General features: G+C 42.5%; 1 protein-coding gene across 7 annotated transcripts in view; it reads right to left on the bottom strand.

Annotated features, from left to right (window-relative positions):
- Window positions 1–25,482, bottom strand: part of DDR2 (discoidin domain receptor tyrosine kinase 2) — a 176,968-nt gene that overhangs the window by 102,925 nt on the left and 48,561 nt on the right. Inside the window, exon 3 of one of the 7 annotated variants that reach the window (XM_055404153.2) lies at window positions 7,042–7,171. The exons of the other annotated variants lie outside the window; for them this stretch is intronic. The gene's annotated coding sequence lies outside the window, so the exon portion shown is untranslated. The remainder of the gene's footprint in view (window positions 1–7,041; window positions 7,172–25,482) is intronic. 7 annotated transcript variants of the gene reach the window in all.

Below are 25,482 nucleotides of genomic sequence, written 5' to 3'. Positions count from 1 at the left end.
AAACATGGGATCCCAATAGCAGAATGGCCTAAAAGGACTGCTGGATTCTAACAGAACAGTGCTCAGCTTCATATCTTAGCTATTATTATTATTACAACTGGAGCTGTTTAAATGACTGGAGCTTGTCTTATTTCATAGTAAATATATTTTGACTATCCCTAGTGCATGGCTAGGGCTCATACATATAATAATAAATAATCATGACACTCTAACCCCTTGGCAGCAAAGGCAAACATAACAAAGCAGACAAAAAGCTCCACCTCCTTTGCCGTACCAAGAAGCAGTCCAGGTTAGCACACAAAGTTGTCAGATTCAGTCTCTCCCTGGAACGTATTTCTGCAAATGTGTCTAATGCTACATCAGTTATAAAGTTACTGGGATACTTCAGCTTGCAGCAAACAACTATGAGAGTCTCTGCAGTTTCAATTTCTTCTTATCATGAGAGGTCTCAAAACCTTGGTTCTCCAACCTCCCTAGGAGACCACTTAGGCTCTGATAGCTCAGCTGCTCTGTGCACACCTGGAAGACAGTCCTTGGTTCTTCTTAAAAACAGTCTCTAATTTCATTGCCTCTAGGAAACACACACTGTAACCAATGATCCTAATCCATGAATTCTATGAAGTTCACCAAACAAATGAGCAGAGAAAGAATTGCTTATCAATGTGTTATTTCTTCTCTTCTGTGCTTTCCACCAAAGACGACCCTCAGACTCCAGATGCATGAGTCCCCACCAATCTTGCCCCAAACCGCCCCCCTAGGGTTGATGGGGGATTCAGCAAAAGGAGGAGTGGAGGTGAGAGGAGTGGGCTCTGGGTGGGCCTCCTATGGAAACCTCAGCAGGGATGTGGAGAGTCTAGGGAGCTAAGTACAGGGATGCAAGGTCCAGAAATCTAGAAGTGAATGCTGGAGCCTGAAGCAGAGGATTAGCCCAGTTAAATAAGTGGGGGCTTTCCGCGTCAGAGGAATCTAGTGCTGGGCGGAGGTAGAGCAGAGAAGGCTGTGAAGCACATGGCCTGCCTCTGATTTCAGCAGGAAGCGCTGGGCAAGCTGCAAGGGTGTGGGCGGGGAGGAGGGGGAAGGGGCCTCTCTTAATAAGCCGGTGGTTTGGGCCCCAACCAGAAGGGTGTAGCTGTCAGTTTCATTCTGGGCGGGGGATGGGTGAGGTGCTTGTCCAGCAATCACCCCCATCAAATGTGCATCCAATCAGTGTCATTTTTCAAACCCTCATCCTGCTTTGGCCCAGGAGGCAGGAATGAAAGCCAGGGGCTCAGGCTGAAACTGGAGGGAGCCTGGAGCTCTATGGCAGGCTCTGGCCCTGGAGCTCAGGAAATATGACACCTAGAGAGAGAAACTGCAGGAAAAGAGTCACAGCCAAACAAACACACCCTCAGCCAGAGCGCTGAGCCCAGAGGCCAGAGAAGGGGCTTCTGGCCTTCCAGGGAAAGATGGCCAGCAGTTCTCCTTCTTTCTCTCCAGGACCAATATTTCCTCAAAGAGGAGGGGCTCTTCTGGCTCACAAAGTATACTTACCTTCCCCACCCACAATTTAGAGATCTTCTTTTATGAATCCTTGCTTGGTGAAGCTTTTCTAGTGCTATTTGGTGAAAAGGAAGGTGCTTCGGTGTCTTCTGTAGGTTAGGTGCCCACATTTGCATGGAGTTTGCTGTCACTTCTCTCCTGCCCTTTAACCAGAACTGAAGCATAATGGGTGGACTATGCCATGGATGATCCACAGGGATAGATAACCTACAGTAAGATGCAGTTAGCTGTGGAATAAGTTAGCTGGTTTGTTTTTTGATATGGAAGGCAACAGAGCCTAGTGATTAGGAGCCCTGCACCTTTCAAGTCAGAGAGAATGGTGTATAACTCAGCGTGACCACTGACCTGCTGTGTGACCTAGGGCAAACCACTCAGCCTCTCTGAGCCTTATGTTCTCATCTAGAAGATGAGGATATAGCTTGAGTGCACACAAGTGTTATTAGAATTAAATAAGATTGTCTACGTAAAGAAGTTATACTGCTTGGCATACAGCAAATGCTCCAGGTGGCACTAGTGGTAAAGAACTCGCCTGCCAAGGCAGGGGACATAAGAGACTCAGTTTGATCCCTGCATAGGGAAGATCCCCTGGAGAAGGAAACGGCAATGCTCTCTTGCCTGGAGAGTCCCATGGACACAGGAGCCTGGCGGGCTACAGTCCATAGGGTCGCAGAGAGTTGGCTATGACTGAAGCGATTGAGCACGCACATGCACACACAATAAAGAGTAGCTATGAGCGTATCTTATGCACAAATGTTTATAATTCTCCAAATAATCCCATTAAGCAACTTTTAAAGGTCAGTTTGAGAGACCAGCACAGTGTGCCATCCCCACTTTGAGTCCCTTGCTCTGCTGTCTCCTAATTCTCATGCCTCAGGGGTCAGCAGCATCACTTGTCACCTAAGTACAAATGATCGGCATAAGAAGAGCTACTTTTGCTGTTTCTTTTTCTTTCTCTCGTCGCTCCTACTCTCTCATGTTAAAAGCTTTCATTTCTATATGTGATAAATTTAAAAGAACATCTACCTACCAGGCCCCCAAATTCACAAAACTAATAAAGTTTATCTTGGAAATTTTTTTCTAGAAATTTTCCATTTTAGAAATAAGCAACAATAATGATATTGCTGTGTAGCCAGAAGAGACATTTGGTCTCAACAGTTGAATTTTTTCACAAATAGATACAAAACTCCCCGAATTGAAGTTTTACATGGTATTGAATGAAATAAGATAATCTTAACTTTGAAACATAATATTTATGTATTTGAGAAATTATGGAACACAAAGTTACCTGGAACGAGAACTTAAATACAAAACTGGTCTGACTTTTGTAAGTTAATAAATATTGTTTTGACTGGAAAATATTTCTATCAGTGACTAACAAAAATACTAGACTCTTATGCCACAGGGATCTAGTTAAACACACATTCATCATTTAGTATTTACTGTGCAACTTCTAAATGCAGGGACTGCGCCTACAACTGAGACACAAAACAGAAACAGCGACTTCCCACATGTGTCTCAGAGTTTACCGAGAGGCTCAGAAAAATGAGAAGCAAGCACAGAATGGTGTAAAGTGCAATGATGGGGAGATGTGGGCTGCAGTGAGAGCCCTTGGGAGGATACCTGGCCAACAGTTAAGGGGCAGGAAAAATTGCCCCAAATAAACAACATCAAAGCAAAACCTGCAAGGTGTGCAAAGCCTGAAATCAGCATGTGGGGCAGGGAAAGAAGGCTGCATGCAGTAGCGCCCTAGGGTAGAAAGGCCCAGAGGGAAACGGGAGGTGGACTCATTTTTGTTGTTGACTCAAGTAGGAGGCAACATGTACTCCATGTACGTGAAGTGCAAGGTACAAGCAGCAAGAAATGAGACCGGAGAGGAAAGCAGGAGATGGGTAGGGCATTCACTCTGAGCAAGGGGGGCACCCCATCAGAAGACCAAATTTAAAAAATGGGACACGAAAAGGCAGAATTAAGAAACCATTGTCTGAATAGGCAAGGATGGTGAGGATGGAGAAAAAGTGCAAAGGTTAAGAGATGTTTCAATATGGAATTAAATGGATTGATGGCTTGGTTTGAATAAAAGGTGAAGGAGAGAGAGAGAGAAGCCAAGAGTAAGGCCTGAGTTTCTGGCTTAGGAAGCTGGGGGTCCCACCCCAGGGCCTTTGCACTTACTGTTCCCTCTGCCTGGAATACTCTTTACCATATACCTTCTAGACTCATCTCTCACCTCTTTCAGGTTCCTACTCAACTACTACCTTATCAAAGAGTCTACTTCACCCTATATAAAGCTAATTTCGTTTAGTACCCAAATCTTCATCATTACTCTCTATTCTCTTAACCCCTAATATTACTCCAGAGCATTTATCACCACCTGACATTTTATGTATTTGCTCAATGGCTCTTCTGTCCCCATGAAAATATGCACTCCATGAGAGCAGGGGTTTTTTCTATTTTGTTCCTTATTTATCCACAGTATCTAAAATAGCTCCTGGTTACTCTCAACATATCTTTCAATGTTTAATGATTAAATTCACAGTGGTAGAAAACACAAAAGTGGTCTAGGAAAACACACATTCATGTCTATGTCTAACACTTGGGTTCAGAAGCTCCTTCGTTTTTCAGTCAATGAAAATATAAGACGAATAGAAAGGTACACAAATCGTACATGTATCACTCAATGAATTATAACAAAATGTTGCTAGCATGCAGCATAAGACATAAAACATCATCCGAGTCCCCAGCATGGCCCTCCGAATCACTAACACTCTTGCTCCTCCCCAAAGGTAACCAGGAAACTGACTTCTAACCCCATCAATAGTTTTGCCTGTTCTTGAACTATTAATAAATATAAATGGAATAATGTATTCTTTGTGTCTTGCCCCTTTCACTTAATATTAGATTTGTAAGATTCATCCATGTTGTTATATGAAACAATACCTTCTTCTTTTACTGTGACTGTATGGGATTCCAGCTTGTGAATGGTCACAACTTATTTTCTATCAACAAACATCTGGGTGTTTTGAATTTGGAGCCATCACAACAGATGCTGCTATGAACATTCTAGAGTATACCTTTAGGTGAACATACATATTTGAGGGAGTGGGAAGGGTGGTCTATATGTCTAGGAAAATAAGTACTGGGTAATGGAGTATGTATGGGCTTCCCTGGTAGCTCAGCTAATAAAGAACTCACCTGCAATGCAGGAGACCCTGATTCGATTCCTGTGTGGGGAAGATCCCCTTGAGAAAGTATAGGCTACCTACCCACTCCAATATTCTTGGGCTTCCCTGGTGGCTCAGACAGTAAAGAATCTGCCTGCAGGGCGGGAGACCTAGGTTCGATCCCTGGGTTGGGAAGATCTCCTGGAGGAAGGCATGGCAACCTACTCCAGTATTCTTGCCTGGAGAACCCCATGCACAGAGGAGCCTGGCGGGCTGCAGTCCACAGGGTTGCACAGAGTTGGATACGACTGAAGCAACTAAGCAGCAGCAGCACAGAGTTATATACATGTTCAATTTTAATAAGTCCTACCAAAAAGTGATGGCATCACCGACTCTGTGGACATGAGTTTGAGTGAACTCCAGGAGTTGGTGATGGACAGGGAGGCCTGGCGTGCTGTGATTCATGGGGTCGCGGAGAGTCGGACACGACTGAGCGACTGAACTGAACTGAACTGAACCAAAAAGTGATCAAAATAATTGGATCGATTCCAAATCTCACTTGCAATGTATTCCATACGTTATTTTCCACTGCTCTAAATCCTCAACAATATTTGATAGTGTAAGTCTATTTCATTTTCTTGATGGGTGTTTGTGGGCATTTCACCTTCCCAATGACTAGTGAAGGTAAGCATATATTCATATTCGCTATTTGGAGATCCATGCTTGTGAAGCTCCTGTTCAAGTCTCTTCCCCTTTTGCTGTCTTTGTGTTATTGACTTGGGAGGATTACTAATACATTCTGAATACAAACACTTCACTGGTTTTAAGTTCTGCAGATAGTTTTCCTTATTCTATTATTCGTCTTTCACTTTCTTAACACTGCCTCTTGATGAACTAAATTCTTAGCTTTGATGTAATGCTCTTTATCAATATTTTCCTTTACGGATCATGTTTTCTGTGACTTGGAAGAATTCATAAAGGAGGATATGGGGAAAGTAGAAAAACAGAGACAAAGGGAAAGTGTTTTGGAAAAGAAGGGATAGTGTCAGGCAAGGCAGAGATGTGCTCCTAAGACAGGAAGAAAAGGTTAGCCGGGGAAGATAACAACAGACTGAGATGGACCTTAAAATTGGCCAAGGTGTTTCCTTTTGACCTGAAGACGATGGGGATGCTTTAAGGTCCTGTCTCTACCTAACTATCTGCCTGCCTTCCCTCCACATCTTTCCTGCCCCTGCAGCTCAGGGGATGTGCCCGTCACAGAATTTAACCACTCTCTCCCACGATACTTTTCTACCTTCTACACGCTTCTATCTCACCTTTTTCATACTGCATTGCAATTTATCTATGTTCCAATCTAAACTGACAGCTCCGGAAAGTAGGCACCAGCAACAGAGTACAGGACGAGCATGTTTAGGCTCATGAAAGCTGACTGAAATTTTTAAGAATTCTGCAAGCCAGCTGACATTATGTCGGTAACTTGAAATCAACCATGGTATTTTAGTTTTTAACCAGTGGTTTTTAAATCAACTGGAGTATTTTCACACTGTGGAAATCAGCAAATGCTACAAATCAGGGCTCCTCCCTCCCCACAGAACCTACTGTTAATCATTTACCAGCACACCACTAGACGCAGGTCTTATTCATCTCTATACGTTTGTCACTGAACACAGTGCTTGTACCAACATGTATTGAATTAAATTGCATTTTTTCACAATACCTATCACTCCCTTTAGAATCCAAAGTAAATAAATTCTCTTTATAATTGGACATTATGCTACGTGACTCCCTTTATACAAAGTATATACAATAGTCATAATCATAAAATCAAAATGTGGAATGGTGTTTACCACAGGCTAGAGGAGGTAGGGAAGGGAAATAGAGAGTTATTAATAAACAGGCATAAAGTTTCAGTTCAGAAATAGGATTACACTCCAGAGATCTGCTGTCCAACATGGTACCTACAGTCACCAACAATGTAGTGTGTACTTATAATTTTATCAGAGGGTAGATTTCATGGTCTTGTCAAAATTTTTTTTTTTTAATTCAGAGAATTCTGCTCTCTGCTCCTTCAGTGGATAAATTATGCTTGTTCACTACACATGGTTGACACCATCTCTGAGAGTTTATATATGAGTCCCCAAAATAAGGACAGCATGGGCAACGCATAAGCAAGTGCCAGGTAAAGTGAGCTTGAGAAGCCCATCTTTCTGAAGCCCAGTTCTCAGGAGGCACTTGTAAGCCAGTTGGTGCTCCTAAGGGGTCTGTAAAGCACAATTTCCCATACAGATCTCAAAGTACAAACAGCCCAGACATTTCTTAGAGACAAAAGCTTCGTCTAACTCACAAGGCCACTGAATGAGGAGGAGCCTGTGGACCTCTCTTTCCTATACGCAGGCAGGTCCTTTGATGATCCCTCCGTTAACAGGATGGGAAAATGTCAGATGGCAAGAGAACTCATGACTCACGACCATGTCCTGGTGGGGGAAAAGGGTTTTCAGTAAAAGGCATGAGTAAAGTTTTACATGCCACACAAACCCAAGGGCCAAAACTTGGTGAAAGAATGAATACAAATGAGACCCAATGCCAGCATTTCAAAGCAACTGGAAATTTAACCGTCCATCCCTTTGTTGTTACTGTGAGACACCATTCTGATGATTCTTCAAGGAAAGAATGCCGAGGACTGGGGGCTCCGCATGTGAGAATCTCCCTAGGGGTAGGGGTGAGGGCCTGTGTGATTCAAAACAAAAATTACTCAACATTATAATTGCTTTATTTTTAGTCATGGTAATTCAGTTACTTGGAAATTTCAGAAACCATTAGGAAAGGCGTAATGTTTATGTTTATAAAAAGAGACATGGGTTTTCAAAAGGACGAGAAATGTTTTTTAATATATTTTAATGCTTGACTTTTAAAGATGAGGAAACTGAATGCAACTGTAAACGGTACAAGAGCGTGGACCAAGTCTTTCTCCTTCGCCAGGATCTGCCCGGCACTAACCATGCCTGGCACACAGTAGGCGTGCTATAAACAGTGGCTGAATGAATGAAGAACACTGGAGGAAAGGCAGGCTTGGCCAGCATTACACATGTTGACATTTTGTCAGAGCTGGCAAGACTGTGCTAACCCCAGTCATCTTTCCACCCTAAAGTGGGGGTTAATTAAAAACATGGACCGTGGAGTCAGACTGCCTGGGTTCCTAGACCAGACCCATTACAAGCTGTGTGACTGAGCAGTTTATATAACATCCCTGAATCTCAATTTCCTCTTCCGTAAAATGGGAATACTCATAATCCACTCCCAGAGACCAGTTGTGAACATAAGGTGAGAAAACCCAGGTAAAGTGTTTAGAAAGTGCCCAGCTCACAGGATGTGCTCAGTATACAGTGGCCATTATTATTAGCTGCAAATAATAAAGTGGGACTAAATGATCTGAATCCCTAATGGTTCAGCAGTGTCTTCTGTGGGAAGACAGAAACCCTTTGGAAAACTTACCTGAGACAAATCCCTGAGCATTACTTATAAATGACACTTTATATTTCTTTCAGAAGTCCATCAAGTTCACATAAGCACAAAGACTACCGAAACCCAAATAAATGAGGCCAATGAGACAGTCTTTGAGGGAAGGTCCCGTGTCGTTTGTCCCTTTATCCCCCATAAAGCATAGCAGAGGGGAGGTGGGATAGCCTGGTGGTCAAGAGCACAGAGGCTGGGCCTCAACCGCCGAGGTTTAAATCCTAATCCCTTTATTTGTTTACTGTGTGACCCAGGCCAGGTTATGCATCCTCTCTGTGCCTTTGCTTCTTGATTGTAAAATGAGTTTAATAACTGCATCTACCCAGATTGTGGTGAGGACAAAGAAGTGGCTGATTCTTAGATGGCACTAATAGCCATCACCACACATAACAGACATTTGTATGAAATCATATGCAGTGCCATGACTTCAGCTACGTAACGGACAGTGTCACTGTCTTGCCATTGGCTCTCTTTGCAATGGTTGATCATGTTACAACCAGCACCAGAGTCCTGGTCCCAATCCATTAGTGTAGTCCTGAGACCACACCAAAGAGATGCACTCCTGCTGCTGCTGCTGCTAAGTGGCTTCAGTCCTGTCCGGCCCTATGCGACCCCATAGATGGCAGCCCACCAGGCTCCTCTGTCCCTGGGATTCTCCAGGCAAGAATACTGGAGTGGGGTGCCATTTCCTTCACCAATGCATGCATGCTAAGTCACTTCTGTCGTGTCCAACTCCGTGCGACCCTATGGACAGCAGCCCACCAGGCTCCTCTGTCCCTCAGATTCTCTAGGCAAGAATACTGGAGTGGGTTGCCATTTCCTTCTCCAAAAGAGATGAACAGAATAATACAAACACCAACAGCGATTACTGGAACAAAGTCCAGTCAAACAAACTGAATTACAGAACCGAGATTCCCTGGCAGAATGGTGTAACAATGTTTCCCAAGGGAAACAAACCCATCAAGGTACCAACGCATTGACAAGAATCTAAGGACAGCCATCACCACAGCCAGAACCAGCCGAGATACGACTGGCAGGTGCCCAGGGCCCCTGGGAGCCGTGCATTCCTTTCCACCATTTGTACTTTCCTGGACCATCTCCAGCCAGTGTTGTGGCAGCCATAACAAATAATTTCGACCCAGGACAGCTTTTGGATTATCTTGTCCACTAACACTCCTCAGGATATCACTGCTTTGTGAATCACAGCAGAGTCTGCCTTACAGACATCCATAACTCACACACAGTTCACATGTTTAATAGAAATAGTCTATAAATGCTTTTCAACTAACAGAGTTTGAACTCAATAACCTTGAAGATTTTATAGAGACAGTACAGCATTGTGGTTAAAAGCCTAGTCTCAAGTACCAAGTGCTGTCTGAGTTCAAATGTTGGCTGAATCGTTTCCTTACTGTAGATGACATACTTAACCTCTCTGGGCCTCAGCTGCTTTATCAGTAAATTATAACAATTGTATCTACAGCATATAACTTCTGTGAGGCTAAAGGAGGTAACATGTAAAATGCTTAGGAAGTATCAGACAACTAATCGCTATAGACAGACCAGCTTTGACAAGCACACAGCTTATACTGGCTGGTGAAGGTATCTGTGCAAAGGAAGAGAAAGGAAGCAGAAGATGTCTCACAGTGTACAGAACAGAAGACTACGTTCCTCTGTGTGTGCTGGCACTTGATGGGGGAAATGTTAGTCTCACTTGTTTCAGCCTTAACCCATGTTCAAGTATTCCCGTTGGTTAAGTCACTTAGAACGTATCAGAGCAAAAGTTCTTTCAATCGCCTCCATCCTTCTGCTTGCATAATACTGGAGTCACAGAAACAATCTCATTCAAATTTTCCAAAACAATCACCTTTGCATTGAGTCAGCCTGGAAAGTTTTAGTAGACGGGGTTGCAGTTTCTAAACGCTTAGAGTGCAAATACCAGACGCTCACCTACATCATATCTTGCTTGTTTCTCTGGTTGCACCAATATATAAATGGGGAGCCACAAAAACGATCCACTCAATTGCCGGCTAATGCTTGGTATGTGTACTCTGCGCTCGGTGGCTCAGTCATGTCTGACCCTTCTGTGACCCCACAGACTGTAGCCCTCCAGGCTCTTCTGTCCATGGAATTTTCCAGGCAAGAATACTGGCATGGGTTTCCATTTCCTTCTCCAGGGGGTCTTCCTGACCCAGGGATTGAACTCACATCTCTTGGGTCTCCAGCATCGGCAGCCGGATTCTTCACTACCGCACCACCTGGGAAAAATACTCATTATTCATTATGGGATCAGGTTAGCAACTACATTGGGCTCAGAATTGGTGAGTTCAAGTTCTTAGAATTCGCAAGTTCTCTATGTCCAAACTGACTCAGGAAATATCATCTCTGGTTCAGATCCTCAAGCATTCCCTACATCCCCACTAGATTTGTATCCCCAGAGTCAACAAGATTGATATGCATGTTTACTATGGGTCTGTATGAAGCTCTGGGTAATCTTACAGGTCTGTAATGAATAGGACACAGTCCCTTTTCTTTTTTAATTTGATTTTTTTTTAATTTTATTGGAGTATAATTTCTTTACAATGTTGTATCAGTTTTTGCTGTATAGCAAAGTGAATCAGTTATCCATACACACACACACACACAAACACACACATATGTCAGCCCTAATCTACCAATTCATTCCACCCCTCCTTGCTGCCTTGGTATCCATACGTTTGTTCTCTACATTTAAGTCTCTATTTGGTTACTTCCATGTCCTGGCTATTGAAAGAGTACTTCAGTGACTTTGGGGTGTGTGAATTTTTAAAATATGGTCACAGCCCATCTTCTTTCATTGCTATTTGCCTAGCGCTGCCTTGTGCTGAATAAAATGGCCAGTACGTGTGCTCTCCATCGTCGTCGTCGCTCATTGGCCAAGTCGTGTCTGACTCTTTGCGACCCCATGGACTGCAGCAGACCAGGCTTCCCTGCCCATCACCAACTCCCACTGCTTGCTCAAACTCATGGCCATCGCGTCAGTGATTCCATTCAGCCATCCCATCCTCTGTTGTCCCCTTCTGCCTTCAGTCTTTCCCAGCATCAGGGTCTTTTCCAATGAGTCAGTTCTTCGCATCAGGTGGCCAAATATTGGAGTTTCAGCTTCAGCATCAGTCCTTCCAATGAATATTCACAACTGATTTCCTTTAGGATTGACTGGTTTGATCTCCTTGCAGTCCAAGGGACTCTCAAGAGTCTTCTTCACTGCCATAGTTCAAAAGCAATCAGTGCTTTCTTTATAGTCCAACTCTCACATCCATACATGACTACTGGAAAAAAAAAAAACATGGCTTTGCCTAGACAGACCTTTGTCAGCAAAGCAATGTCTCTGCTTTTTAATATGCTGTCTAGGTCGGTCATTGAGTCAGTGAAGCTATCTAACTATCTCACCTTCTGCTGCCCCCTTTTCCTTTTGCTTTCAATCTTTCCCAACATTAGGATCTTTGCCAATGAGTCAGCTCATCGCATCAGGTAGCCAAAGTATTGCAGGTTAGCTTCAGCATCAGTTCTTCCAATGAATATTCAGGGTTGATTTCCTTTAGGATTTACTAGTTTGATCTCCTTTCAGTGCAGGGGACTCTTAAGACTCTTCTCCAGCATCACAATTTGAAAGCATAGATTCTTGAGTGTTCAGTCTTCTTTATGGTCCAACTCTCACATCCATAAAGGACTACTGGAAAATCCATAGCTTTGACTATACAGACCTTTGTCCATAAAGTGACTCTCTGCTTTTTAATACCCTGTCTAGCTTTGTCATAGCTTTCCTTCCAAGAAGCAACATCTTTTAATTTCACAGCTACAGTCACTGTCAGCAGTGATTTTGGAGCCCAAGAAAATAAAATTTGTCACTATATCCACTTTTTCCCCATCTATTTGCCATAGATGGGTACTATAAAAGTGACTGGATTACATGATTATATTTACTTTTTAGAATGTTAAGCTTTAAGCCAGCTTTTTCACTCTCCTCTTTCACCTTCATCAAGAGGTTCTTTAGTTCCTCTCTGCTTTCTGCATTAGGGTGGTATCATCTGCATCTGACGGAGAAGGCAATGGCAAGCCACTCCAGTACTCTTGCCTAGAAAATCCCATGGATGGAGGAGCCTGGTGGGCTGCAGTCCGTGGAGTCGCTATGGGTCAGACACGACTGAGTGACTTCACTTTCACTTTTCACTTTCACACATTGGAGAAGGAAATGGCAGCCCACTCCAGTGTTCTTGCCTGGAGAATCCCAGGGACGGGGGAGCCTGGTGGGCTTCCGTCTATGGGGTCACACAGAGTCGGACATGAGTGAAGTGTCTTAGCAGCAGCAGCATCTGCATCTGGGGTTGTTATTTCTCCAGGTAATCTTGATTCCAGCTTGTGATTCATCCAGCCCAGCATTTCACATGATGTACACTGCATAGAAGTTAAGTAAGCAGGGTGACAATATACAGCCTTGTACTCTTTTCCCACTTTTGAGCCAGTCCATTGTTTCATGTCTGGTTCTAACTTTTGCTTCTTGACTCGCATACAGGTTTCTCAGAAGACAGGTAAGGTGGTCTGTTATTCCCATCCCTTTGAGAATTTTCCATAGTTTATTGCGATCTACACAGTCAAAGGCTTTAGTATACTCAATGAAGCAGATGCTTTGCTGGAATTCCCTTGCTTTTTCTATGATCCAACAAATGTTGGTAATTTGATCTCTGGTTCTTCTGCCTTTTCTATACCCAGTTTGTACATCTTGAAGTTTTCGTTTCAAGTACTGCTGAAGCCTAGCTTGAAGGATTTTCAGCATAACCTAACTAGCATGAAATGAGCATAACTGCATGGTAGTCTGAACTTTCTTTGACACTGCCTTTCTTTGGTATAGGAATGAAAACTGACCTTTTTCATTCCTGTGGCCACTGCTGAGTTTTCCATATTTGCTCACTTATTGAGTGAAACAATTTAACATCATCTGTTAAGATTTTAGAAAGTTCAGCTGGAATTCCATCACCTCCACTAGCTTTGTTCATAGTAATGCTTTCTAAGGGCCACTTGACTTCACCTTGAGCCAGTCTCCAGGATGTCTGGCTCAAGGTGAGTGACTACACCATAGTGGTTATCTGCATCTTAAGAACTTTTTTGTATAGCTCTTCTGTGTATTCTTGCCACCTCTTCTTAATCTTTTCTGCTTCTCTTAGATTCTTACCATTTCTGTCCTTTATCATGCCTATCCTTGCATGAAATGTTTCCTTGATACCTCCAGTTTTCTTGAAGAGATCTTTAGTCTTTCCCATTCTACTGTTTTCCTCTACTTATTTGCACTGTTTATTTAAGAAGGCCTTCTTATCTCTCCTTGCTATTCTCCGAAACTCTGAATTTAGTTGAGTATATCTTTCCCATTCTCCCTAGCTTTTCACTTCTCTTCTTTTCTCAGATATTTGTAAAGCCTCCTCAGACAACCATTTTGCTTCTTGCATTTCTTTTTCTTTGGGATGGTTTTAATCAGTGACTCCTGTACAATGCTTTGTCCATAGCTCTTCAGGTACTCTGTCTGTTAGATCTAATCCATTGAATCTATTCATCACCTCCACTGTATAATCAGAAGGGATTTGATTTAGGTCAAACTTGAATGGTGGGAAGACCCCCGGGAAAAGGAAATGGCAACCCACTCCAGTATTATTGCCTGAAAAATCCTATGGACAGAGGAGCCTGGTGGGCTACAGTCCATAAGGTAACAAAGAGTTGGACATAACTGAGCAACTAACACACATTGAATGGCCTAGCAGTTGTCCTTACTTTATTCAATTTAAGCCTGAATTTTGCAATAAGGAGTTCATGATCTGAGCCACAGTCAACTCCAGGTCTTGCTTTTGCTGACTGTATACAGCTTCTCCATCCTTGGCTGCAAAGAATATAATCAATCTGATTTCGGTATGGACCATTTGGTGATGTCCATGTGTAGAGTCATCTCTTGTATTGTTGGAAAGAGTGTTTGCTATGACAAGTTTGTTCTCTTGACAAAACTCTGTTCACCTTTGCACTGCTTTATTTTGTACTCTGAAGTCAAAGTTGTCTGTTACTCCAGGTATTGCTTGACTTCCTACTCTGCATGCTAATCCTCTATGATATAAAGGATTTTTTTTTTTTTTGGTGTTAGTTCTAGAAGGTCTTTTGTAAATCTTCATAGAACCAGTCAACTTCAGCTTCTTAAGCCTTGGTGGTTGGGGCATAGACTCGGATCACTGAGTTTATGTTTATTGGCTTGCCTTGGAAACAAGTGAAATCATTCTGTCATTTTTGAGATTGCACCTAAATACTGTATTTCAGACTCTTTTTTTGACTATGAGGGATATTCCATTTCTTCTAAGGGGTTCTTGCCCACAGTAGTACTTATAATGGTCATCTGAATTAAATTCACCCATTCCGGTCCATTTTAGTTCACTGATTCCTAAAATGTCAGTGTTCACTCTTGTCATCCCATTTGACCATGTCCAATTTACCTTGATTCATGGAGCTAACATTCCAGGTTCCTGTGCAATATTGTTCTTTTCAGCATGGGACCTCACTGTCACCACCAGACACATCCACAACTGAGCATTGTTTCCACTTTGGCCCAGCCATCTCATTCTTTCTGGAACTATTAATAATTGCCCTCCATTCTTCCCCAGTAGAATACTGGACACATTTTGACCTGGGGGCTCATCTTACAGTGTCATACCTTTTTACCTTTTCATACTGTTCATGGGGTTCTCGTGACAAGAATACTGAAGTGCTTTGGCATTCCCTCCTCCAGTGGACCACATTTTGTCAGAACTCTTCACTATGACACACCTGAGTGGCCCAGCACAGCATCATGGCTCATAACTTCATTGAGTTATGCAAGCCCCTTGGCCACAACAAGGCTATAATCCATGAAGAGGGTACTCTCCATTATCTGGATATAAATCCTAGTTCTGTCACTTATTAGCCACATGACCTTGGACAAATTATTTAGCCTCTCTCTGCCACAGTTTCCATATCTATAAAGTAGGGCTAATGAATAAGCCTTCTTCATAGGATGGCTGCAAGCGTTAAACAGGTCAAAGGACTCTGAAAAGTGGTAGCTACAGAAATAGTGTTAAGTGAATAACTACCTATTAATAAGACATCTTGGAATGTGAAGTCAAGTGGGCCTTAGAAAGCATCACTATGAACAAAGCTAGTTGGAGGTGATAGAATTCCAGTTGAGCTATTTCAAATCCTGAAAGATGATGCTATGAAAGTGCTGCACTCAATATGCCAGCAAATTTGGAAAACTCAGCAGTGGCCACAAGACTGGAAAAGGTCAGTTTTCATTCCAATCCCAAAGAAAGGCAATGCCAAAGAATGCTCCAACTACCTCACTATTGCACTCATCTCACACGCTAGTAAAGTCATGCTCAAAATTCTCCAAGCCAGGCCTCAGCAATACGTGAACCGTGAACTTCCAGATGTTCAAGCTGGTTTTACAAAAGGCAGAGGAACCAGAGATCAAATCACCAACATCCGCTGGATCATGGAAAAAACATGAGAGTTCCAGAAAAACATCTATTTCTGCTTCATTGACTATGCCAAAGCCTTTGACTGTGTGGATCACAATAAACTGTGGAAAATTCTGAAAGAGATGGGAATACCAGACCACCTGACATGTCTCTTGAGAAACCTATATGCAGGTCAGGAAGCACCAGTTAGAACTGGACATGGAACAACAGACTGGTTCCAAATAGGAAAAGGAGTATGTCAAAGCTGTATATTGTCACCCTGTTTATTTAACTTATATGCAGAGTACATCAAGAGGAATGCTGGGCTGGAAGAAGCATAAGCTGGAATCAAGATTGCCGGGAGAAATATCATTAACGTGCTGTGATTCATGGGGTCTCAAAGAGTCAGTAACGACTTAGCGACTGAACTGAACTGAACTGAAATGAAATGAAGATATGCAGATGACACCACCCTTATGGCAGAAAGTGAAGAGGAACTCAAAAGGCTCTTGATGAAAGTGAAAGAGAAGAGTGAAAAAAGTTGGCTTAAAGCTCAACATTCAGAAAACCAAGATCATGGCATCTGGGCCCATCACTTCATGGGAAATAGATGGGGAAACAGTGGAAACAGAGTCAGACTTTATTTTTTGGGGCTCCAAAATCACTGTGGATGCTGATTGCTGCCATGAAATTAAAAGACGCTTACTCCTTGGAAGGAAAGCTATGACCAACCTAGATAGCATATTAAAAAGCAGAGACATTACTTTGGCAACCAAGGTCCGTCTAGTCAAGGCTATGGTTTTTCCCGTGGTCATGTATGGATGTGAGAGTTGGACTGTGAAGAAAGCTGATTGTTGAAGAATCGATGCTTTTGAACTGTGATGTTGGAGAAGACTCTTGAGAGTCCCTTGGACTGTAAGGAGATCCAACCAGTCCATTCTAAAGGAGATCAATCCTGGGTGTTCTTGGAAGAATTGATGCTAAAGCTGAAAGTCCAATACTTTGGCCACCTCATGCGACGAGTTGACTCACTGGAAAAGACTGATGCTGGGAGGGATTGGGGGCGGGAGGAGAAGGGGACGACAGAGAATGAGATGGCTGGATGGCGTCACAGACTCGATGGAAATGAGTTTGAGTGAACTCCGGGAGTTGCTGATGGACAGGGAGACCTGGCGTGCTGTGATTCATGAAGTCGCAAAGAGTTGGACACAACTGAGCGACTAAACTGAACTGAAGCTTCCATAGGAAAATGGTCTCTTCATCTATGGAGCATCCTTTCTCTTTAAATATTAGAGCTGGGAAGGACCTCAGTGGTCACACAGTTCAGCTTCTTCAGGGTACAGATTAGAATGAGGTTCAGGGACTCCAAAGGACTTCTCCATAATTATAAACCCTATCAACAGGAGCCCTGAGATTAGACCCAGGCACCTAAAACAAGTCTTCAAACTGCCTCCCAGTCTAATGTTGTTTAGTTGCTAACTCACATCTGACTCTTTTGTGACCCCATGGTCTGTAGCCCATCAGATCCCTCTGTCCATGGAATTGTCCAGACAAAAATACTGGAGTGGGTTGCCAATTTCTTCTCCAGTGGATCTTCCTGACTCAAGGATTGCACCCTTGTCTTCGGCATTTGCAGGCAGATTCTTTACCACTGAGCCACTAGGGAAGTTCCCAGTCTAATAAGCTGGTTTATAAATCACTCTGTTGATCATCCTCAAAAAAAAAATTGTATTTAGTGATTTAAATAAAGAAATGAATAATATTGTAGGAGTATTGTGGCAACAGTACCATGACAAGATACATGGAGAAATTGTCTTAAGGCAGCTGTCCCACTCCATTCACACATTACACGAAAGCACGCAATTATTTCTGCTTTAATCTGTTCTCAACGTGCTTCATGCCTAAAAGCTCAGCATAAACTGTCTCTTCAAATCCTCACAGCAATCCTATGAGATAGGTATTATTCCAATTACAGTGAAGAGCAAACTAGGCACAAAGTAGTTAAATAATATGCCTAAAAATCATAGCTACTAAATGGTGAGATTGTGATTTCAACCCATGAAGTCTGCCTCTAGAATTCATACTTCCAACCACTTTACTGTACTGCTTCAGTAGCATAAGAGGGTAAAGTCCTCATGGATCAGTTAAAGTTTGGGTGTTAACAAATATATATTGTTAAGTTTTATCTTTGTTTTAACCAGGAGTATTTATGGTAATAATCACAGAGGTGGCATAGGCGCTAAGGGCTATATTGCTGTGTGTATGTCTATCTGTGTATCTGCATTTCACATCTGCAGCTTTCAAAGCTCCCAGGACCCATACAGTATGAATTTACATATAATCCTCTTTGGGTGGTTGGCTGTTGGTTGAATTATTTCAAGATCTTCCTGCCCACACAAGCAGAAATATTCTACTGGGAAACTGAGCATCTTTGAACCTCTCTTTAATTACTATATATCTCTTCTTCACAGACATTCTCAGAAGCTTACATAGCCAAACCCAGAACTTTGGGCCTTGGAGAACTCCAAAAACAGCTCCACAAAAATCGGACACCATTCCTCATGCTCCTGAAGAAGTTCAAATGAGGAACTGATGGTATTAGAAAGAAAGAAAGAAACCAAATTGACAAGTTACACTAAAGTTCTTGGCACTTGACCTTGGGGGCATAGAGTCAAGTTCTGACAGTGTTGAGGTTTATTATGAACTCAATTAATGTAGTCATTCTTTTGGCTTGTAGAATCCTTGATACATAAAAGAGAAAGGGATTTTGCACCTCCTTGTAAACACTGGGTTGGAAGAGACAGGACAAAATATCTCCTTCAAATAGAAAAGAAAACAGAAAAAGTTAAGTGATTTGCATCCAAAGAATCAAAGACTTTTAGAACTGGAAGAAGTCACTCATCCAGGCCACACAGCAAGTAGATAGTAGTCCTGGGACCTAAACTTGAGGCTTCTGACTCCAAGTCTAGGGATTTTTATGCAGAATAAAGCCACAGAGAAGCATGTTTGCATGGGTCTGTTTTTGGACTTTCTATCGTGTTCCTTAGATCTGTGTGTCTATTCTTTCTGCTCGCACCACACAGCCTTGACTCCTATAGCTACTAAGTCTTCAAGTAGGGTAGCCTGATCCCTCCCACTTTATTATTATTTTTCAAAATTGTTCTAGTTCCTTGCCATCTCCATGTAAATTTTAGAGTAATATGGTCTGTATTCATCATAAAAACATTATTAATATTTTGATAACAGTTGTGCTAAACCTATATATCAATTTGGGGGAAACTGGTATCTTTACTATATTGACTCTTTCAATCCAATAGTATGTTTCTCCATTTATACAGTCCTATTAATTTCTTTCTCAGGTTTTACAAATTTGAGCAAACAAGATCTTTGCATGTTTTATTAAATGTATATGTAAGTATTTTTAGTGATTATAAATGTCATTGTATTTTTAATTTTACACAATTAATTGGTGTCCACAATTATATATTATATTATATTATACATATTATATATACTATACATATAATTTTATAATATATATTAAATATATTATATTATATTAAATATATATTATATTTCCTAGTATAATAGAAATACAACTGATTTTTGCATCCAGTTTTTGAGCTTGTAGTGTTTGTATCCTGTGACTTTGCTGAATCCCTTTTATGGTTCCAGGAGGGGAATTTTTGGTTGATTTCTTGGGATTTTATAAATAGGCAATAATGTCATCTTCATAGTTTTATTTCTTCCTTTCTAATCTGCATACCTTTATTTCTTTGTTTGCAATGGCTGGAACTTCGAGGACTATATTGAATAAGAGTGTCAAGAGCAGACATACTTGGTGTTATCCTAGTCTTAGAAAGAAAAGCATCCAGTCTTTCATTCTTCAGTAAACCATTTGTTACAGGCTTTTTACAGACATCCTTTATCAAGCGAGGCAATTCCCTTCTGTCCCTGTCTTGCTGAGAGTGTTTATCATGAGTGGGTGTTGAATCTTATGATAATACTTTTCTATATCAATTAAGGTAACCATGTGATTTTTCATACTGAACCATCCTTCCTTGTATAGCTGGAATAAATTCCACTTGATTGTAGTGTTGTTGTTGTTTAGTCACTCAGTCATGTCCAACTGCTTTGTGACCTCATGAACTGTGGCCCTCCAGGCTGCTCTGTCCATGGGATTCCCCAGGTAAGAATACTGGAGTGGGTGCCATTTCCTTCTCCAGGGGATCATCTTGACTCGGGGACACACCTGTGTCTCCTGCATTGGCAGGCTGATTCTTTACCACTGAGCCATTTGTGAAGCCCTGGTTGTAGGGTGTAATTCTTTTAAAAGAATGTATAAACACATTTGCATTTTATTTGCTAACATTTTGTTGAGGACTTTCACATATATTAACATAGTTGCTTCTGCTTTCTTTTGGTTAGTATTTTCATAATATAGCTTTTTTCATCTTTTTTTTCTTTCAACTTGTCTGTATCATTATATTTGAAGTGAGTATCCTAGACAGCATATAGAATATATGTTTTGAAAGCATTTTGCTAATCCTTGTTATGTTTATAGGTTTTCAATGATGAAAATATCAGCAATCACATATGCTTCAATCTAAAGTGTTAGTTCATTTAATCCTCAATACAATATTCTCAAAACCCTTAAAATACACCCATTTTACAAAGTATCAACTGGAGGCCTATTGCCTAAGTTAACACATCCAGGTAGCAGTGGAGCTGGCATTTGAACCCAGCCCAGCTCCAGCTTGATTGTACCCACTCCACTTCACAACCTGAACTAGGGAGCAAGCAGGCTGCCCGTTCTTGCTCCAGGAGATGTTCGGCACAAGCTATGAGTATTCCAACAGGTGCACCTTCCCAGGAGCATCAACCCCACTCAGGAGAGAAGTGAAGTGCTGGTTCACTGGCTGGCCCTTGAACCTAATGGTACTTGCAGCCACACATGCCAGTCCTAATTAACTGCTGTCAGGTTTGGGCTGGCAGGGAGAAACAGTGCTCTCCTTATGATCCTCGAGGACCTGAGGAGCAGGAGCCAAAATCACTGGCAGACCAAGCCTCTGGGGAGAGTCCCTGGACAATTTAAAAAAGAGAGGTGTACTTCAACCTGACAAGACAGCAGTGTCCAGCTCAAGTGAGGCCCACCAAGACAAACACGACCCCATCCTCCACCCTCACTGTGGAGAAGACACGGGCCAGGACCTTGGGTCTGGCCCAAAGCATATATACAGACGCATCCAGGGGCCGCGTGAGGTTACCGCTCAGGCTATCCTGGATTTGGCAAGAATCCTTTAATGTTCCAGAGGGAACCCAAAATTAACCTTCCTCCCTTGAAATAAAGCAGCTAATCAGATGACTCAGGGCAGGGGAGTGGAGTTCTACACACAGCTCATGGCTCCCTTTAGCTGTGAACATCTCTGCGCTAGAAACATTTACTCTTCTGCCATCCCATCAACGAGGCACGGTCTCCTGTGGCTCAATAATGAAAACAGAAGGATGAAATGATCTAGTAAATGACCCCTGTCACCAGAGAGAGGAGAAGACCTGGGAAAGTACTGTAGAAGACAATAGATAAGAAAGGCTCCCAATCGATCCACAATCACAAATCAATCAAATCATTGTCAAAGACCATACAGATGAAATCGTACCTCGAGTCCCTGGAAACCTTTTGCTTGTGTCAAGACTGAGCATAGAACCCAGTAAACAAGCTGGTGCTATCACTATGCAGCAGGAACATGTGTAATAAAAGCCAGAAAGCAGATCCAGAAAGGTGAAGACACTTTCTGAAAGTCATCCAGCAAACAGGGAAGCAGGGCTCAGGCCTAGAATCGGGTTCCCACCACATCCATCTCACAAAAAGACTCCAATACTCCCATCTGTAAGGATCCAACATTTGCCTCCCCCACAAAAAAGCCAGAGTAACTTTTCTGAGAACAGTCAGAAAGTCCTTGACTAAACCGAGAGCATGAGTTGAATTTTCTTAGAAATGTCTTGCTCTATAATTTCAATTTTTAAAATGTTGTGTTTATAGAAAAATAGTGAAATGTATGTGTTCAGCTGATAGGATTATGAGTAAAGTCCCCTTCACCAGAAAAAAAACCCTAAGTTTGGGTTGTATTATTTTTATACTTTTTTTTAAAAAATAGGAGTCTATTTTCCCCAATGTCAAAGCCAGAGAACTGAGGCCTTTTTCAAGAAAGAAACGTGCTAGGGAGCATCATTCTGGTAAGGAACACGCGTCAGCATTGCAGGAACCATCACGACAAAAACTTCCCAAGTTCTTGACTTAAAAATAAGATGTTCAACTGTGTCTTTGAGACTTTTTGTGTTCTCCATTCCATATCAGAGACTTCTTTATACACAGGCCTCCAGGACCTATAAACTCCACCGAGCTCCCCTCACCAGGTTCAATACAGGGACCAGTGACCAGGGCAGTTTCTCTACCTCCCTGGTCTTTCAACATAACTACTATGTTACTTGAGAGACTCTCATAGAATCTGTGCCACTGTTTGAGGGGAGATGGCTTTATATGGAGACAGGCGGTCACACCTGGGGGGCTGGTCCATTTGTCCTGCATGCCAGTGACGGCAGCTTTGTAAGAAGAGATGTGTTCTGAGCAGCAGACAGGACACTGTTTTCTCATGCCTCTAGGACTCAGGCCTACACTTCCTCATCTACAAAACAGAGCCTCTCAGCTTCTTCCCAGCCCTAATTTTTTGCAAGCCTAGGTGTTGAATGCTGAATCCCAAAGGGTTTATTTGAGAGAGACTGACATATCAGGCAGGACAAACTTTATTCAGACTGACCAAATAGTAATAATAGCTTACTTTAATGAGTGTCTAATGTGTGTCATGTACTATTCTGAGTTTACTGTATATATTTCTTTATTTAATCCTTACAACACTATGAGGTAAAAATGATTATTATCACTAACTTACATATGAGTAAATAAGGCTCAGAGAAGTTTCCTCACCTGCTCAGGGCCAGACAACTGGTAGGTAATAGAGACAATACTTGAACTCAGCCAATTTTGTTGCAAGCCCATGTTCTTAACTGCTGTAACTATATTGCATCTTATACAATTACATATAACTACTATATGTTGGAAGATCTGTCTGCAGAACTCAGTCTCTCCCAAATGAATGAACTTTACTGATTTCAGATCTCACTAAATTCACCCTCTCCCTTCCCTACATGTTGCCCAAAGTCTTCATGGATCCCCTTCTATAATTTAAAAAAAAAAAAAAAACAACTCTTGCCCAAACCCCAGAACATAGGTGTGAGCACTATGAAATGGGAGAGATGGTGAACAGTGTGTCTAATGGTGAGATCTAAGCCTGGAAAGGGCTTCCCAGGTGGCACTAGCGATAAAGAATCTGCCTACCATGCTGGAGATGCAGGAGACAGGGGTCTGATCCCTGGGTAGGGAAGATCCCCTGGAGGAGAGCATGGCAACCCACTCCAGTATTCATGCCTGGAGAATCCCATGGACAGTGGAGCCTGGCAGACTACAAAGGGCTGCAAAGAGTTGTATGCAACTGAAGTGACTTAGCACACACACAAGTCTAAAGAGGAAAGAATGAAGCTAATACCCAGCAGATGAGGGAAGTGGTTTTGGAAGTAGGGTACATTCCTCCAGGCTTGAAATCACTGACTACCCTGCAATTCATAACATCCGTGTTCATTTCTGCCCAGTTCCTAGGGCAGATGGCTCACCAGGAAACGCTATTCGGTCCCAAGATGCTAAATAAAAAGACTATGTGGATGAGTCATCCAGATTGGAGAGTATAGAAAAGTCAGGCAGAAAGAAAACAAGCTAGAACACCAACCTGGGATATCCCCACCTGTCCATGTGGGAAAGCCTCCCTTGTGTTTCCTCTTTCTCCCTGTGTTACCCCGACAATGAGAAACCCACTGGGAAAAGAGCTAAGGAGCCTGAAAAGACCAGCAGTGATTTATCCACAAATGGAGCCTTGCAAAGACTAACCAGCCAGTTAGGACCCATCAACAAATAAAATATTAATAGAATATCAACCATACAAATACACAGTGCAAGGAAATCTGGAGATAGGGATTTGTAGCCTTTTTGTTTGAATTCACTATAGTAACTAGAGTTGGAAATAGCAAACCCTCAATGAAGTTGAAGTTTGCAACCCAGTGACAGAGCTGATTTGGGAACTGGCTTCCCCTGGAGTAGAAAGCATCCTGCCTGGATCCTAGGAGAAGAAGAGAAAATGGCCAACATTCAAGGGAAGGGAAGTCTCAATCGTCAGCCCACCATGAGCTTGAATCTCAATTGAAAGATCATGATTCCTCCTGCGCTCCTGGGAACCAGCTCCAACATCCGGAGCTAGAGTGAGCACAAACTGGCCACATCTCTGGGATAATATTGTTCTTGGTTCCCTCTCTGTAACTGGTCAAACCTCCCTGAGAACAGAGGAAACACTGTTTCCTTTTGACCAGATTAAACCCTTTTTTTCTCATAGGAAGGGCAGGGACTTTCACCACCATGCAGGAAACACAGTGCAGGGATGGGGCGCCTTAGGGAATGGCGGGCTGCAGGGCACAGGAGTTAAGGAGCCAGGCTTTGGGTCCAGTTGCGGGGCTGTGCTTTCTCGCTGGGAGACTTGATAAGTAACTTGACCTTTGTGAGCTTCCATCTGTCAACTGTAGAAAGTAGTTAATAATATCCATCTCCTTAGGACTTTTTAAACTCCAAGGACCTCCTGAACATTGCACATAATGTATCTGGCATTGAAACTAGCACAGAGTAGGTTCTTTAACATTGGGAGCTGTTATTACTGTTATTTCCAAATTTTAGGAGGCCATACAAGAGTTTCCATTGGAGATTTTAGGTGTTGGCTAAGTAAACTACAAAATTACCGCTTTTCCTTTATTCAGCAAACATTAGAGAGCCTGCTATGTGCTGAGTAAGTTAGGCTCCAGGGACAGAAAGATAGATAGATAGAAAAAAATAAAAGTGACGCACTTTCCCATCCGTAAGGATTCACAGGTTAGCGAGGAGAAAGTGTTATATACACTCGTAAAAACAGTGGTGTGACAAGCGTAATGGAGGAAACTGCTGCATGAGCATAGCGGGGAGCAATTAATTAAGTTGGCTGGAAACAGCTTAGTGTGAGTCAGGATGGAATTGCTGGGCGGAGCTGTTCTGCCCATTACTCTGTGTGACTTGGAGCATGTGATTGGGAGTAAGGCATAAGGAGGGCTTCATGAGCCTTTAGGCCAAATAGGTAAATATTAGTAGAAATCATTTTTGAATGTTCACTTGCACTCCTACATGTATGCGCACACACACACACACACGTTCCAACTTTCTCTCTCTAAAGCACACATTCAGCTTAGCTATGCCCACACCTACCAGGCAGTACCCAGAATATGGTGTTCCCCCCGCCTGCCTCTATCTCTCGCGCCACTAGGGCAGCCGTAGGACTTCTCCTAAATTATACAACCATCTCTGAAAGCCCTTCTTGTCGACACTTTCAGCTCCCACCTAACCTTATAACCCTTCCTGTCCGTGCTTATAGCTTTAGTCTCATTCTTTCTGATCTATCCTCTGTTCTACAGCCAAAGGGGTTTTTTTAAAAAATTCAAACCGGTGAGATCTCTTCCCTGCTTAAAGAAGACTCCACCAGCCGCTGGCTGTCCAGTCCCACTCTAGCCCTAGCGTGGCCTTTGAGGCCCTCCATGGCCTTGCCTCTTTCAATGTCTCTAGCCTCCCCCTGCCACTTTTATCCACTCATTCA

The sequence above is a fragment of the Moschus berezovskii genome, chromosome 4 (genome assembly GCF_049115385.1).
Source record: "Moschus berezovskii isolate FMDL1 chromosome 4, NW_MosBer_1.0, whole genome shotgun sequence".
Classification (NCBI taxonomy): Eukaryota; Metazoa; Chordata; class Mammalia; order Artiodactyla; family Moschidae; genus Moschus; species Moschus berezovskii.
Note: the sequence above shows the minus strand (reverse complement) of the source record. Positions and strands in the feature narration are given on the sequence as shown.